The 15,613-nt window shown below is 41.5% G+C and overlaps 1 protein-coding gene across 8 annotated transcripts in view; it reads left to right on the top strand.

The window, feature by feature from the left end:
* The first annotated feature begins 11,155 nt into the window (after positions 1-11,155).
* Positions 11,156-15,613, top strand: part of ITCH (itchy E3 ubiquitin protein ligase) — a 56,572-nt gene continuing 52,114 nt past the window's right edge. For 2 of the 8 annotated variants that reach the window (XM_020806508.3, XM_020806512.3), the window contains exon 1: positions 11,156-11,296. The gene's annotated coding sequence lies outside the window, so the exon portion shown is untranslated. Of the gene's footprint in view, positions 11,297-11,377; positions 11,698-13,140; positions 13,859-15,613 lie in introns of those variants that run through there. The other 6 variants (XM_020806511.3, XM_078393242.1, XM_020806509.3 and 3 more) reach the window with 5 other exon arrangements.

Raw genomic sequence — 15,613 nt, 5'->3', positions numbered from 1 at the left:
CAGACAGCATATACAGTACAATTTAAACTGTGCTCACAAACATATGTACAATTTATAAATATTAACAAAAAGGGGGAAGCAGTTCTGATTCAACAGTTAAACCTGAGAGAACTGGCCATTGATGAGCTGTACATAGTATAGGATAGAAGCAGTCTGTAGATGTCAGTGATATAGACGCACTGGCCATTGAAATCATAGCAGCCGATGCATAAAATGCATGTTCTCCAGATGAAATCATTTCCTTTTCTTGCCACCTCAGAAATGTCTTGCTCACCTTCCACTTGTGCATTGGCAAGAAGATCTCTACTGTCATATGTGACAAACCCAGACCTACTGGAGGATGCCACAGTTTCACTAAGCTGCCACCAACCATTCCCTATAAGAAGTCACACAGACCAGGGATGGATTTTTAACAAATAAAGGAATAAGGTTTATTTAAACAACACACAGGGAAAATAAAATGATCAGGTGAATAAGATACAGTAACGTGGCTTAGTCTCAATCATACATACACACAGTTTGGTTCACACAGAACACTTAACTTGAAGCACAGACCCTGAACCTATCAGTTCTGGCTAACCATACAGACACCTGAACCTATCAGGTTGGTACTGACTGACACACAGTAGTACCCTGTCTGACACACAGACTCCCACTCAAGCTTCTTCTTCCCAGCTGCTGCTTCTTCTAACTTCTCCACACACGCTCCACATATATATACAGTACAGCCCCTCCTCCTGATGTCCCGCCTTCCACTCCCCATAGGATGGAACTTTCCCTCCAAACCCATGACAGACAGGTAACATCAGTGCTGTATGTAACACCTCCCCTCTTTATAAGTTGTTTTGTAGGGGGAAAGCTAAGGTGCTTTTCACCAAAAAACAACCTGGATAAAACACACAAAACAGTTATACATACAATATCATACTTACTTATACTTACACTCTATTAGGCATTTAAACATTTACCATTAACAATACATCAAGTTACCTTTATTCATACAAACCAACATGTTTAATAAACAGACACATTTGACTTTTTGTCATCAAAATATATACATAGTCCATGTTTCTTTCGCCGTCTTCATTCTTCAGGTCTTCTTGACAAGGCGTCAGCAACACAGTTCACTGACCCTCTGACCACCTTCACTTCAAAGTCATAGTCTTGCAGGTTTAAAGCCCACCTCATAAGTTTACTATTGTGGGTTTTCATTGTCTTTAACCATTGCAGTGGTGAATGGTCAGTGCACAGAATAAAATGTCTTCCCCAGATGTAAGGCTTGGCCTTCTGGATCGCGTAGACTATGGCCAGGCACTCCTTTTCCACGGTTGCCAAATGTCTCTCACCTTTCTGGAGTTTCCTACTCAGGTAGGACACTGGATGCTGGTCACCATTCTCATCCTCCTGGCAAAGAACTGCTCCTACCCCGCTGTTAGACGCATCGGTGTAGATGATGAACTCCCGGTCGAAGTCTGGAGCACGCAGCACTGGATAGTTGATGAGCGCCTGCTTCAACCTCCGGAACGCCTCCTCACAGTCGCTGGTCCACGGGATGCGGTCATCAGCCTTCTTCCTCGTCAGATCGGTCAGCGGAGCCGCAATCTCGCTAAACCTCGGGATGAACTTTCTGTAGTAGCCCACCAACCCAAGAAATGATTTGACTTTTTTCTTGGTGTTGGGTCTGGGCCAATCACGAACTGCTTCTATCTTGGCCTCGAGGGGTTTTATCACTCCTCCCCCTACTATGTGACCCAAGTATTTTATTTCTGGGCTACCCAGCTGCAGTTTGTTCTCTTTGCAGGGCCTAGGCCAAAGCACTTCCTCCCCTGGGTTAAAGTGCCTCTCCCTGGTTTTCTGGTCATACCAGGTTTTCTGTCTAACCTTCTGAGCTTGCAGGTTCTCTGCTGCTAGCTCTAGGTTTCTCTTTAGGTCATTCATTAAAGAGTCTATATATGTCACAACGTCTTGTGGGTCATCCTGGGTGATCTGCTCCCAATTTTGTTTAATCAAATCAAGGGGCCCTTTCACCCTTCTCCCAAACAAGAGTTCAAACGGACTGAACCCGGTACTGGCTTGTGGCACTGATCGATAAGCAAACAAAAGGGATTGCAGCTTCTGGTCCCAATTGTTTGGATTCTCTGCCAAGTAAGCCCTAATCATGCGCATTAGAGTCCCATTGAACTTCTCAGTTAACCCATTACTTTCAGGGTGATAGGCAGTGGTTTCCTTGTGCTTAATTCCACAGATTTGCCATAAGCGTTTCATGAGCTTCGATGTGAACGATGCGCCCAAATCTGTGATTATTTCTGAGGCAAATCCCATCCTGGACATATACCCCACCAAGGCATCTGCCACTGTGTTAGTTTCAATGTTAGTCAAGGGAATGGCTTCAGGGTACCTCGTGGCATGGTCCACAATGGTGAGAATGAACCTGTTCCCCCTCTTTGTGGCCTTGGGCAAAGGTCCCACAATATCCACCCCTATGCATTTGAACGGAGTGTCAATCACAGGCAAAGGGCACAACTTTGCTTTGGTCCTGTCACGGTTATTCCCCTGCCTTTGACACACATCACATTGTTTACAGAACTCTTTGATCTGCTTCCCTATTTCAGGCCAGTAAAAACTCTGTGTGATTCTCTGCTGTGTTTTGTTCACCCCTAAGTGCGCAGCAAACATGTCAGAGTGCCCCCTTTGTAAGATCATGGGGCGATACTTTTCAGGTACCACTAGCTGACTTCGGATCCCATCTCCCCCTTTTGAGATATTCCTCAGGGTCTCTCTATACAAAATCCCCTTTTTCTCTAGAAATCTCACTGGGGTTTCAGGTGTTAGCTGGGCGTCAGTCACCTGTTCAAAACACTTTTGGAGAGTGGCGTCTGCCTTTTGCTCTTGGCCAAATCGGCTGTCTGTGGTTAAGGTTTCCACCACAGCTTCTGAACTCCCCTCTGCTTCCGTCTCTGGCTCATCATTACCCCCCTGAACTGTCCCCGTGGTGGCTTGTGAACGTGTAATCACTAGCACCCGTTTCACATGTTCAGCCAGGTCATTTCCCACGAGCACGGCTGCTGGCAGAGTCGATGAAATCGCTAGCCGCCAAACTCCCCTCCAGCCTTGAAAGTTCACAGGTACCTCCGCTACTGGCAGTGAGATCACCTGCCCCTCAATCCCTGCCACCTTCATGCTCTCATTTGGGATTATATATTCCCTAGGAATAATATCTGGATGGCACAGGGTCACCTGGGAACAAGTGTCCCTCAGCCCCCGATACTGATGGTCAAGTATTCCTACGTCCACCCCTGCTGTTTCAAACAACTGAGAATCTGTTCTCACGAGCAAGCAGCGCCTGACCTCCACAAGAGGACCATTTTCCTCAGCCTGATCAGCAGATGTAACTGTTCCAGATTGAGTAGCCATGGCAACAGGCTCCCTCAGTGACAAGGAGCTTTGCTCTTTCTGGACACAGAACACAGCTTTTGGCTTGGTTCCACTCGAATCCTGAGGCACAATTCCTTTTAGCTGCTTTAATTTCTCACACTCTGAGATTAGATGGCCCTTTCCCTGACAGAAATAACATTTTCTGCTATATTTTGAGTCTTTCTCATCTTGTTTTGGTTTTCCCTCCAAAATCTGAGGTCTTGGTTTCATGTCTGAGGGCTTCCCTTCACCATGGGCCCCTCCCCCTTGCTGGCTTTTCCCTGGTCCCTGAGAGTACTTGCTGTAGGTTTCTTTAGGTTTCCCCATCGATTTCCCCTCACCCAAGGGCTTTCTTATTTGGGAAATAAAATCTGCGATCTCGGCTGCTTCTGCCACAGATTTCGGTTTCCTTTCCCTCACCTGGAATTTCAGTTCCCCATGCAGGACTGAATAGAACTGTTCCAGCGCTATCAAGTCTTTGAGCTGCTGAAAGGTCTCTGTCCCCTCCTGAGATAGCCATTTCTCTAGCAGCCTCACCAATTGGGCCCCCACTTGGGTAAAAGTCTGCTCTGGTTTCTTGGTGATTGACCTGAATCTTTGCCTCAGCTGTTCCGCATTTATCCCATGTCTGGCAAACACCAGTTTTTTAAACTCTGCAAAATCTTTCATCAGTTCCTCTGGCATCTCTGCATAAACTTCTGCAAGGCTGCCACTGATTAAAGATCGCATGACGGTCATCTTCTCAGTTTCCCTTACTGAGAAGTCCACAAACGCTCTTTCCACTAGGGAAAAGAACACCTCAGGACAATCTCCCTTGTGGTATACAGGGAATTTCTTCAGGTCAGTCTTAGACAATTGGCCCCCCTCAGAATCCCTATTGTTATTATTGTTCTGATTCATCAGTTCCAATTTTCGTAACTCAAATGCCATCCTTTCTTTTTCCAGAGCAATTTTCTCTCTCTCCCTCTCCATTTCCATTCTTTGTCTCTCTAATCTTTCTTCTTTTTCCATTCTCTCTCTCTCTAATCTTTCCTCCATTTCCCTCACCCTCAGTTCATGCTGTTGGGCTATGAGCAATTTTCTGAGTTCTGGGTTCTGTTCTCCCGTGCTGTCACCTTGCACTGAGCCAAATTCATCCTCAGAACCTTGGTCAACCTGGGGGTCTTTCACTTCACCCATTTCTGCCATTTGGCTTCGAGTCAAGGGCATAATCCCCCCCCCCCAGAACAGGCTGCTTTCAAAAGTCAAGCCTCAAAATAAAGCGACCACTTTTTTTTCTTCTTTTGCCTCAGAACTAGCTTTCTATAGATTGCTGCTGTTCTTCAGCACTAACTTGCAACAGTTGCGAGCCAGAGTCTACCCCCCTCTGCTAGGCCTCTCAGCAGGCAGGCTAGATCACTGCTACTACACAGTTTTGCCTCAGCTGTTTTCCCGCCAAAACAAGTTGCCTCAGAGCTCCCTAATCTAGTCCCCAGTTGGCACGTTCTTCCACTAGCGCACCTCCCCGTGAGGTACACCTAGAAGATTACCTACGCGCCTCAGATTGTCCCTGACTAGACCCCCCTTGCTCTGGGCACACCTGCCAAGGCTTTGCTGGACCACTGGACAACTGGACCAGTCGTATCCCACACGCTGGACACCAATCAATGTGACAAACCCAGACCTACTGGAGGATACCACAGTTTCACTAAGCTGCCACCAACCATTCCCTATAAGAAGTCACACAGACCAGGGATGGATTTTTAACAAATAAAGGAATAAGGTTTATTTAAACAACACACAGGGAAAATAAAATGATCAGGTGAATAAGATACAGTAACGTGGCTTAGTCTCAATCATACATACACACAGTTTGGTTCACACAGAACACTTAACTTGAAGCACAGACCCTGAACCTATCAGTTCTGGCTAACCATACAGACACCTGAACCTATCAGGTTGGTACTGACTGACACACAGTAGTACCCTGTCTGACACACAGACTCCCACTCAAGCTTCTTCTTCCCAGCTGCTGCTTCTTCTAACTTCTCCACACACGCTCCACATATATATACAGTACAGCCCCTCCTCCTGATGTCCCGCCTTCCACTCCCCATAGGATGGAACTTTCCCTCCAAACCCATGACAGACAGGTAACATCAGTGCTGTATGTAACATCATATTTATAACAATCCTATCTAATAGCTAATTCTGTCTACCAGTTTCTCACTTCACTTGTTTTTCAGGAAGTGAGAATAAATAGCTCTATTCTGAACAAAAGACTTTTGTTTATATCAGAAGATATTTTCTGTGTTAGCTCATCATATAGTAAGAGCAGCCAAAGTGGAATTTAAAATATGATTATTAATTACCATCTGTCACCTCTTTTGTGTGACAGCATATTCTCAGTGTTAGCTTTGAGCCAAGTTTGTTCAGAAAGAAAAGATTTTCAGCAAGCTTCTTTGCAGCTGCATGCACTATAAATCAACAGTTATTCAGTATTTAATACAAAATTTGCTATGAACTCATTTGCAGTTATAGGAAGTCTAGGAGTTAGACCATTTTTGACTCGTTGGTAGGCATTCTGAAAAATGTACTTGTCAAACACACCTGCATTCAGTCACTGGCTATGTGACAATATTGATTCAAGTATACTGGGTTTAAAGCCAGTATTCCTGCTTTTTGTCAGGCTTTCGGTTCTTGCTTCTTCACAGTTTGTGAAACATGCAAGACTGAGATCCTGCTATGCAAAGCCTAAAAGTCAAGCTATTTCACAAAGACATTTTAGAAACAGGTAGAGAGCCAAGTACAATCACAGCAACAGTACCACACCCACAGCAGTGACAATACTTTTTTTTCTAAAATATCGAACTTGGACACTTCTGGACTCAGTATTCATTATGTCATTACTTGCCTCATTCATAAAATTTCACATCATTATGTAATCTAGGCTTATCAGCGCTCACATAATTCCATATTTGAATGCAGAATAAAGTGTTCTTACAATGAAACATCTGTTAGGAAGACAAAGATAGAATAGCACACAGCACACACTTTTGATTGTTAGGAATAGAAGCCACTGCCTGGAAGCACCCTCCATTCTATAGCATAGAGTATTTTTGTTATTTATCTTCATGAGACGCTAACAATTGCACCTTCTGTTCAAATAAAAAATATTTATGCATTGTCCACTTACTTACTGCATACCTAATAATCATTTCCCATAGCTGGGGTTGGACTCTTGACTAAGCTCGTAATGCTCCAGTTCCAATGAAATAAATAGGATGTTACCTAGTCACAAAAATACTTATTTAGTCTAAATATGACTCTTCAAATAATATTTCCTGTTATGCAGAGTTTCTTGTCCTTGCTTTGCACTTCCATGGAAAATTTAACTGTTTTCCAAAGTATCTTGTAGCTTGATTGTACATAAATATTGGTGTTTCCCGCCACCCTAGCGGTTCGAAAGCATGCAAATACAATTAAATAAATAGGGACCACCTCGGTGGGAAGGTAACAGCGTTCCGTGTCTAAGTCGCATTGGCCATGTGACCACAGAAGATTGTCTTTGGACAAAAACGCTGGCTCTATGGCTTGGAAACGGGGATGAGCACCGCCCCCTAGAGTCGAACACGACTGGACAAAAATTGTCAAGGGGAACCTTTAACTTTACATTTTTCCCTAGCTGTGCATAGCATTGAACTAGTTGCAGAGGAAATGGAGTAGATAATCACACTTAATCATAAAGTTGCTGAGGTATCATAGGGCAAAAACCTTTTGTGGTGCTGTTAAAAGAGCAAAATTCCACTAAGGCAGATGAGGAACATAAGTATTAGAACAAAAACACTTACTTAGCAGAAATATTACATGCATGAACAGACACTGAGTAAAGGTCCAAAGTCTAACTGATACTGCTTGCATTAATCTTTACTAGCTTTATGCACCGACCATCAATGCTGAAGAAGCTGAAATTGACCAGTTCGATGAAGACTTCCAATACCTTCTACAACTGACACCAAAGAAAGATGTTCTTCTCATTATAGGGGATTGGAATGCTAAAGTAGGGAGTCAAGATATAAAAGGAACAACAGGTAAGTTTGGCCTTGGAGTTCAAAACAAAACAGGACAAAGGCTAATAGAGTTTTGTCAAGAGAACAAGCTGGTCATCACAAACACTCTTTTCTAATAACACAAAAGGCGACTCTACACTTGGACATCACCAGACTGTGTGGACCACAACAAACTATGGCAAGTTCTTAAAGAAATGAGAGTACCTGACTACCTTATCTATCTCCTGAGAAATCCAGTTAGAACTGGATGTGGAACAGCTGATTAGCTCAAAATTGGGAAAGGAGTACGACAAGGCTGTATATTGTCTCCCTGCTTATTTAACTTATATGCAGAATACATCATGCAGAAGGCAGGACTGGAGGAATCGCAAGCCAGAATTAAGGTTGCTGGAAGAAATATTAACAACCTCCGATATGCAGATGATACCACTCTGATGGCAGAAAATGAGGAGGACTTCAAGAACCTCTTAATGAGGGTGAAAGAGGACAGCACAAAAATGGTCTGAAGCTCAACATCAAAAAAACTAAGATTATGGCCACTGGTCCCATCACCTCCTGGCAAATAGAAGGGGAACATATGGAGGCAGTGACAGATTTTACTTTCTTGAGCTCCATGATCACTGCAGGTGGTGACTGCAGCCACGAAATTAAAAGACGCCTTCTTCTTGGGAGGAAAGCGATGACAAACCTAGACAGCATCTTAAAAAGCAGAGACATCACCTTGCCGATAAAGGTCAACATAGGCAAGCTATGGTTTTTCCAGTAGCGATGTATGGAAGTGAAAGCTGGACCATAAAGAAGGCTGACTGCTGAAGAAATGATGCTTTTGAATTGTGGTGCTGGAGGAGACTCTTGAGAGTCCCCTGGACTGCAAAGAGAACAAACCTATCCATTTTAAAAGAAATCAACCCTCTCATTGGAAGGACAGATCCTGAAGCTGAGGCTCCAATACTCAGGGATGTGGTGGCGCTGCGGGTTAAACCGCAGAAGCCTCTGTGCTACAGGGGCAGAAGAGAAGCAGTCGTAAGATCGAATCCACGCGATGGAGTGAGCTCTTGTCCCACCTCCTCGCCAACCTAGCAGTTCGAAAGCATGTAGTTTCAGAAATCAGTGTAAAATTAAATCACTGTACTTTAATTCCAGTGTGACACTAGTGTAGAAGTAAACAAAAGCAAGACAGTAACAAAGGCAGTTCTGGTTTTGCTCCCCTCATTAATTTCTCACATAAAGCATTGTTTTGGAAATGGGTACATTCATGAAACCACAAGAACCTTGACAGTGAAAACAGATATATTATTGGAACGCTAGGTGAGAAATGGGAAAAATTTAAGAAACTGAGAAAACACGTCAACTTTCCAATTCAGAAGAAAACAATAAAATATTCAAGAATTCTTCAAGAATAAAACAATGCATCTTTATTCAATGTTTCTGAAAGTTAGCATGTTCGTTGCTCAAGATGATGATAAAATGTTTGCAAAGTTTATAAGATTTATATTTTAAAAAAACAGTTTTTACAAGCAAGACAAATGAAGTTGGTTTTCCCATTTAAAACAGCTAGAAGATTACTTTCATAAAACATGTTACTATTGTTATATGCAGTTTAGCAGTGATAACACCCACGATATATTTGGTTTTATTATTCCAAATCTTTTCCACCTGTACATTATGAAGTAGGACAACAACTGGAACAGTTAATAGTACTGTATTCCAAAGGTCTTGGTCAATCAGTAATTATCTGAGACTACCAGTGTATATTTGATATAAGGATGTAGGGTTTTGTTTCCTTTTTGCAGAGCTGGGCATAGCACCCATTTAAAAATACTGTATGTCATTTTAGAAATTTTAGCATTAACTGTACAAGTAATAATTAACATTCTGTATTTGTTCAATGAGTTAATTTGGGGGTAATTTTTGCAGGGTGTTGGCTATTTTGTGCCAACTTTATTTTATTTTTTATAATTCTAAAAGCAATGTACTAGTCATACATATGAACAGTTAACATAACAGATTGATGTGTATACAGATTGATGTCAAAATTGAGGTTGACAAATTGATTTTCCAACGTCTGATTTTTATTTTATTGTATTTCCCCAAAGCTCATAGCTATGCACTGTACTTGCACTGAAATAAATTTGATATTTTACTATTCAGTTACATAATTCCATTAATATTTTTGATCTTTTTGCAATCTGTCCTTCTACAGTGGAGAAAACTTGGTTGTCACATGTCTTATTCAAATACTTTACAGTGGACCCTTGACTTACAGACGGCTTGATTTACACACTTTTTGAGTTACAGACTTCTCTGGCCGCAAAATTTAGGTTTGACTTGCAGACTGAGATTTGACTTACAGACCAGAAAAAAACCAAAATGGAACAAAAACGGCCTGTTACGGGACTAATCGGTTTTCAATGCACTGTAGGTCAATGGAGACTTGACTTACAGACTTTTTGACTTGAGAACCGCCTTCCAATACAGATTAAGTTCTCAAGTCAAGACCCCACTGTACCAAGTTTAAAAGAACTAGTCCCTAATTCTTGTGATGTCCCATGTCTAACATTCTTCCCTTGTGAGACCTGTCCATTTAGTCTTGCCCTTTGCTTCTTACTCTTTCCACTAGACTTGAACTTTTAACTACTAAGTTTACTCAGCAGCCTTGCAAATAGACTTTGTCAAAAGCTTTTTGAAATTTCAATACTAACCTTCTTTTTGTTTCGATACAAAGGATGTCTGCCAGATGATCCCCTCTTCTTGCTTCTTTGATACAGTACTATCAAATAATTCTACAGGGTTCATGAGATTCTATACTAGCTATACTTGACATTTCTAAAGCATATTCTTCTGCATGTTTACCAATGTATTTAACAATTCATGCAGAATAGACACTCTGCTAACAGGTCTCTACATTCTTGGATCCAGTTTTAGTGAATAATTTGAGATTAGGTTTATTAATAAGGATTGTTGTTTAATCGTTAAGCCGAGTCCGACTCTTCGTGACCCCGTGTGCCAGAGCACGCCAGGCCCTCCTGTCTTCCACTGCCTCCGGGAAAGGAGGATACAGCTGCACAATATTTTCTGTGTATTTTGGATATGTTTGATTTGCAAATTAAATTGAAGCATATGTTCTTTTCAAGCGTTTCTTAAGTAAAAATTGAAATCGTTCAAGGATTTCTGGCTTGACTAGTCAGAATGCTGTTCTACTTTAACAAGACATTTTTTTACCTCGATAAACAAGAACAGAGTTGGAATAGGCCCATCTGTTGAATTTCTTGTTGGACCAGCAATTATTAAATAAAACTAGGGGAAAAACACAAACAGTTGTTTGTAACCATACTCTTTAACCCAAGTGGCATGGACAAGGGAGATGAGTCATGGACTGTTGGCCAGAAAATATTCCCTACGGGCTAGAAACGCTATTCGTGTAAAACTTCACAGGCTTGAGAAGACAACCTTAAGCCGCGAAATGAAAGTTGGGCAAAAGTTATAAAATTTCCATCTCGAGAACGACCCACCATAGAACAACCACTCCCACTTTCCGAGTAAATCGAAACCAACCCGAAGACACTGAACGATACAGCCACTCGTGACAAGTGGACTTCAACCCGCTCCTTCCGAGCCGCATAGCTTTACTCCTGAGGAGCCAATCCAGAGGCGCCGAAGCTCTCGCGTGGTGTCCTGGGAATTGTAGTCCTCTCTCCTGCACTCGCCTTTCCCCCCTCTCCCGCGTCTGCTCTGCGCGTGCGCCCCTTGTATCCGACTTTGGAGAGTCGCTGCCTCAGGTTGAACTTGGACTGGCTGCCATTTTAGGCAAAGAGTCGTCGCCTTTCTGGCTGGTAAGAAGTGCGTTGAGCTTCCTTGGGCGGTCCGGCGAGAGTTTGGGCGGCTGAGGAGGGTTCTTCTCCTTGGGCTTTTGTGAGAGATTTCTTCCGGTTATGCAGGAAGATGACTGGTGGGGCGCCTCGAGTAGGCCTGGTTTATAGGAAGGGGTCGTGGCAGGTGCCGTCGCTGGGAGGGGCGGGAAAGACTAGGGATTGGGATTCCCTCTGCCTTTGCCGTTTTTCCTTTCGCCTCCACGGCCCTCGAACCCCGGCCCTCCCCTTTTGCCTCTCGACTTCCACGGAGGTTCTCAAGCTGAGGGAGATCTGTGTGGGCGTCGGAAGGGGTTTCCTCAGGCCTTCGGTGTCCCTCTTTTTGTTTATTTTCCTCCCCCGCCCCCTCCCAAGGCTTCATATTGGTAGGTGATTCTCCTTTTGTCAGCGCCCGAGTCCTCCGTGTTGTCCAAAGGAATACACGCTCAAGATTGCTTGTAAGGAGATTAGTGTACTCGTGTCGTGACCCTAGGGTGCTCATGATCAGGACGAGAGAAAGGGTGGGGTGCAGCTTTCCGTTCTTGTTAGTGACGATGCCTGCACGAATACTGTAACAGGGTTGTTTCTGTGAACCTCCAGGGCTGTGGTTTTAAGGCTCCACTTACCGATTTCTTAGATTCACTTATGCCCTGTTGGCAAGTAGGGCTGTAAATCTCTTTCAGCTCTTCTCTTGACCTTGTATCTCTTCAGCAGCTATGAGCATCAAGCTGATTATTTTCCATGTTCTTAGAGTCTTTGTATATTTCTATTATAAAGTGGTCATACCTAGGTGGCACCAGTTGCTAGTTACTGGGGATTCCCTTCCCCTCCTTGGAAAGGAATAAGTGATTAGATTATTGTGTTTGTAGAAAGCAAACCTGGTTCCAATTCTCATTTGCTGTGACCTTCTGTGTATTTTTTTTAAAGATGCAGTAGTGCTCTGTCCAAATGTGACTCCTTTGGCACATGTCCTTGTGTGTTTACTAACAATCTCTCCTTGGCATTTTTATGATGTTAACCATTGTAAAGAAACCTGCTAGTACAGAAAGGTTGCTTGGCCTTGCTGGATGGTCTTGTGTAACTGTCATCAGACAGGCTTATTGTGAGGCTAAAGTACAGCTCTCTTTAAAAGGAAAGGATTGAGATTTATACAAATACAGTATAATGCAGAGGGTTATTTGGATAATATTATTGTAAAAGTTGAACAGCTTTTACATCTGTTGTATTTTGTGGTTATCTCAGTTTTATTACAACTTAAGAGGTTGGTTTTTCTTCTGTTCACACACTTCTTAAATGCATTTTTAAATTAATTTAAATGTTAATGGCTGACTTTTGAAAGCTTTGTACCAATAGCAATGATGAGCCAATGGAAGACCACACTAGCTCTGTGTTGCTCAAAAAAGGAGATTATTGAATGTATATTGTACTTTGTTGTTTAGTTGTTTGTGTCCAACTCTTCTTGACCCCATGGACCAGAGCATGCCAGGCCCTCCTGTCTTCCACTGCCTCCCGGAGTTTGGTCAAATGTACTGTATACTGTATTGTACTAGGGGAAACAAAATAGGAAAAACTTTAATTTTACCTAAAGAATCTAATTATGGGATTGTGATGTTGTTCCTACTGATTCAACAACTTCATGCAGTTATATTTAGGTTTCTAACACAATCTTTACAAAAACTATGAAGTAGATGGCATTTGTTGTCTTCTAATATGTTCCCGAAGTAATACTATAAAGGAATACAGAAACATAGTCTTTTTTTGACAGAAAGAAGATCCTTTGCTTTGAATAGTGTGGATTAATTTCGATGGACTGGAGGGTCCAAATAGCTGGTAAACCTGTAAGGGAGTCATTAGAAGCAAATTCTGTTCTGTTTTATATCACAGTAACCTACCTGTGGGGAAAACAGTTGCAAATGATTTTGTCCTGCCATTATCAAAGTGATCTTCCAAAGCAATTTTAGTTTTTCTATTTCTGGATTTGAAAATATGAACAAGTTAAAGGAGCATGCTGTTTAAAATAACATGCAGAACAGTCCTACAGATGAGTGAGAGATCAAGTACAGTACAGATACAAATCAGCAGTTTGCGTAATCAGCTTTCTCCAAAGCCCACCCTGTCTCATATTGGGAGAACAGAAGAAAAGGAGGAACAGCTCTTTTCTTCCTCACATTTTGTTTTGCTTTGTTTTGAAATTTATGAATTCCCTCCTATGGAATATTAAAGGGGGAGAAATTGTTGTGTTCTTTCCAGGGCTGACATTCATTTTCCCAGTTGTGGGATTGTGTCAGGGGAATGGGAAGGATTTTGAGTCCTCTGGAATATTCTTGCATCTCCCAGTGCCGGCACAGCAGTAGGCATAGGAGTTCTCTCAGCAACTGGCAAGATGTTGCTGGATCAGACCTCTCCTCTCCTCTCATAGGAGGAGTGATACACTGCTCTGAAGCATTATTTATCCCTTGGGACGTCTTCCGAAAATGAGAGAATTGCAACCAAAGACATTTGATAGACATATTGACACCTTAGAAATTAGGCTTACTCAGACTATTGGTTTGTATTTATTTTGTTTTTTTTGTTGTTCACTACAAAATTCTAGCTTCCATAAATGTGATGATTTTTAAAATGTGGAGAAGATTATGTGTTAACTTGTATAGTATTATTCACTGCTTGTTTCTCCTTATATATACAGTACAGTATTTTTTTTAAGGAGAATGTTTTAATGAAAGTTGAATTCCATGTAGAGTAATGGTTTTTGAGAAGACTGACTTCATTCTTTGCATGTTCTCTGGTAATTAAGGAGGTGCAAAAGTTAATATGGTTCAGTACAAATACAGGATATAATATTAAAATGTCAGTATAAAATTCTAGGCAAATTTTCCTTTAAAGTAATTCTCATTGATACATGGAAGCCTAAAATGATGTTTCTTGATATCAGTCTTTTAAGTATAACATAGGAATAATTTTGACAAAAAGAGTTGATTTAGTATTAAAAATACTTTTGTTTAAAAATGTTAATAAGATCATAGGATTCAATTATAAGGAGATACAGAAATTATCTGGTCATGAAACTTACTTCTAAGTAAAAGCAGTTAGAGCTGTGGCCTTTATTCTGGCACTTCAGTTAGTGCTTAGTGATAACTGACTTGTGATAAATTAACATTAAACAAGCATCTCCACTATAACACTTTAATCAGGAAATCTCAAACATACTACATATTACTTGCTGCATGTTCCAACTCATTTGGCAGTTAGAAGGCAAATATTTCTAATGGAGGAGTGCCAGTACTGCACAGGGATGCAGATGCAAAACAAAGATGTTTTCTAAAAGAAACCATTGAAATTGATAATCCAAATAATCTTGTATTGCACAGTAATTGTATACACATTCAGTTCAGAACAGATACAGATTCAAAGCATGAGGAACACAAGTTTGTAATTTTAAAAAAAGAAAAGGGGGGGGATAACAGTTCTCAATATACTGTGTCATTGGTGTGGCACATACTGTAGTAGTTGCAAAATGTATGTACCAGCCTATATTCTGTGACAGATAAGACTTCTTATGAGCTCAGTTCAGTAACTGACCCATATTGTATTCTGAAATAAGCACCAATCACACTTTTTTTAATAAAGCCTGAGAAACTTTGACATTCAGGTGAATGCCAGGCTCTTTAAAGATTCTGGGTAGAGCATATGCTTGATTACAATACAGTACTTGTTTTGGGAGAGTTTTAGCATTTGAACAACTTCTCTACCTTTCAAAAGAATTTGTGCTGTATGCATTCCCTGAGGCAGGTAATACACAGGAGGCAGGAGGTTTATAAGGTGCTTACACCCTATAAATATACTTATGCATATATTTTGCAATGTATTAAAACTTAGATTTAGTTCCCAGTTGCTAGAGTCATAAACCCAGTTATTGGTGCATAAGGGGTCTTGCCCAAGATGCATCTAGATTCCAGTTCATGACCAGTGGTATCCTTTTCAGAAACCCGTAAGTAGGACATGAAGGCAAAAACCCTCTCCAACAACTAGCATTGAAGCTTGTTGCCTCTGAAACTGGAAATTGTGTTTTGATACCATCACTGGTAGCTTTTGTTAGAGATTATCTCCATGAATTATCTAATCCACTTCTAAAGCTGTCAGTGCCAGTGCCCATTGTTGGACTTTAGGCCAGCAAATTATTCTGTAAATTTTGCATGTTTCATAAATTACTTTCAGCTATCCTGAGTCAACTTCTATCAGTGTCATGAAAGTAGGGCTTGTATTATGCCAGAGTTGTACATTTCATTATCTGCTAAATGCACA

The sequence above is a fragment of the Pogona vitticeps genome, chromosome 4, assembly GCF_051106095.1.
Source record: "Pogona vitticeps strain Pit_001003342236 chromosome 4, PviZW2.1, whole genome shotgun sequence".
NCBI classification, from domain to species: Eukaryota; Metazoa; Chordata; class Lepidosauria; order Squamata; family Agamidae; genus Pogona; species Pogona vitticeps.
This window is presented reverse-complemented; position numbering and strand designations above follow the sequence as displayed.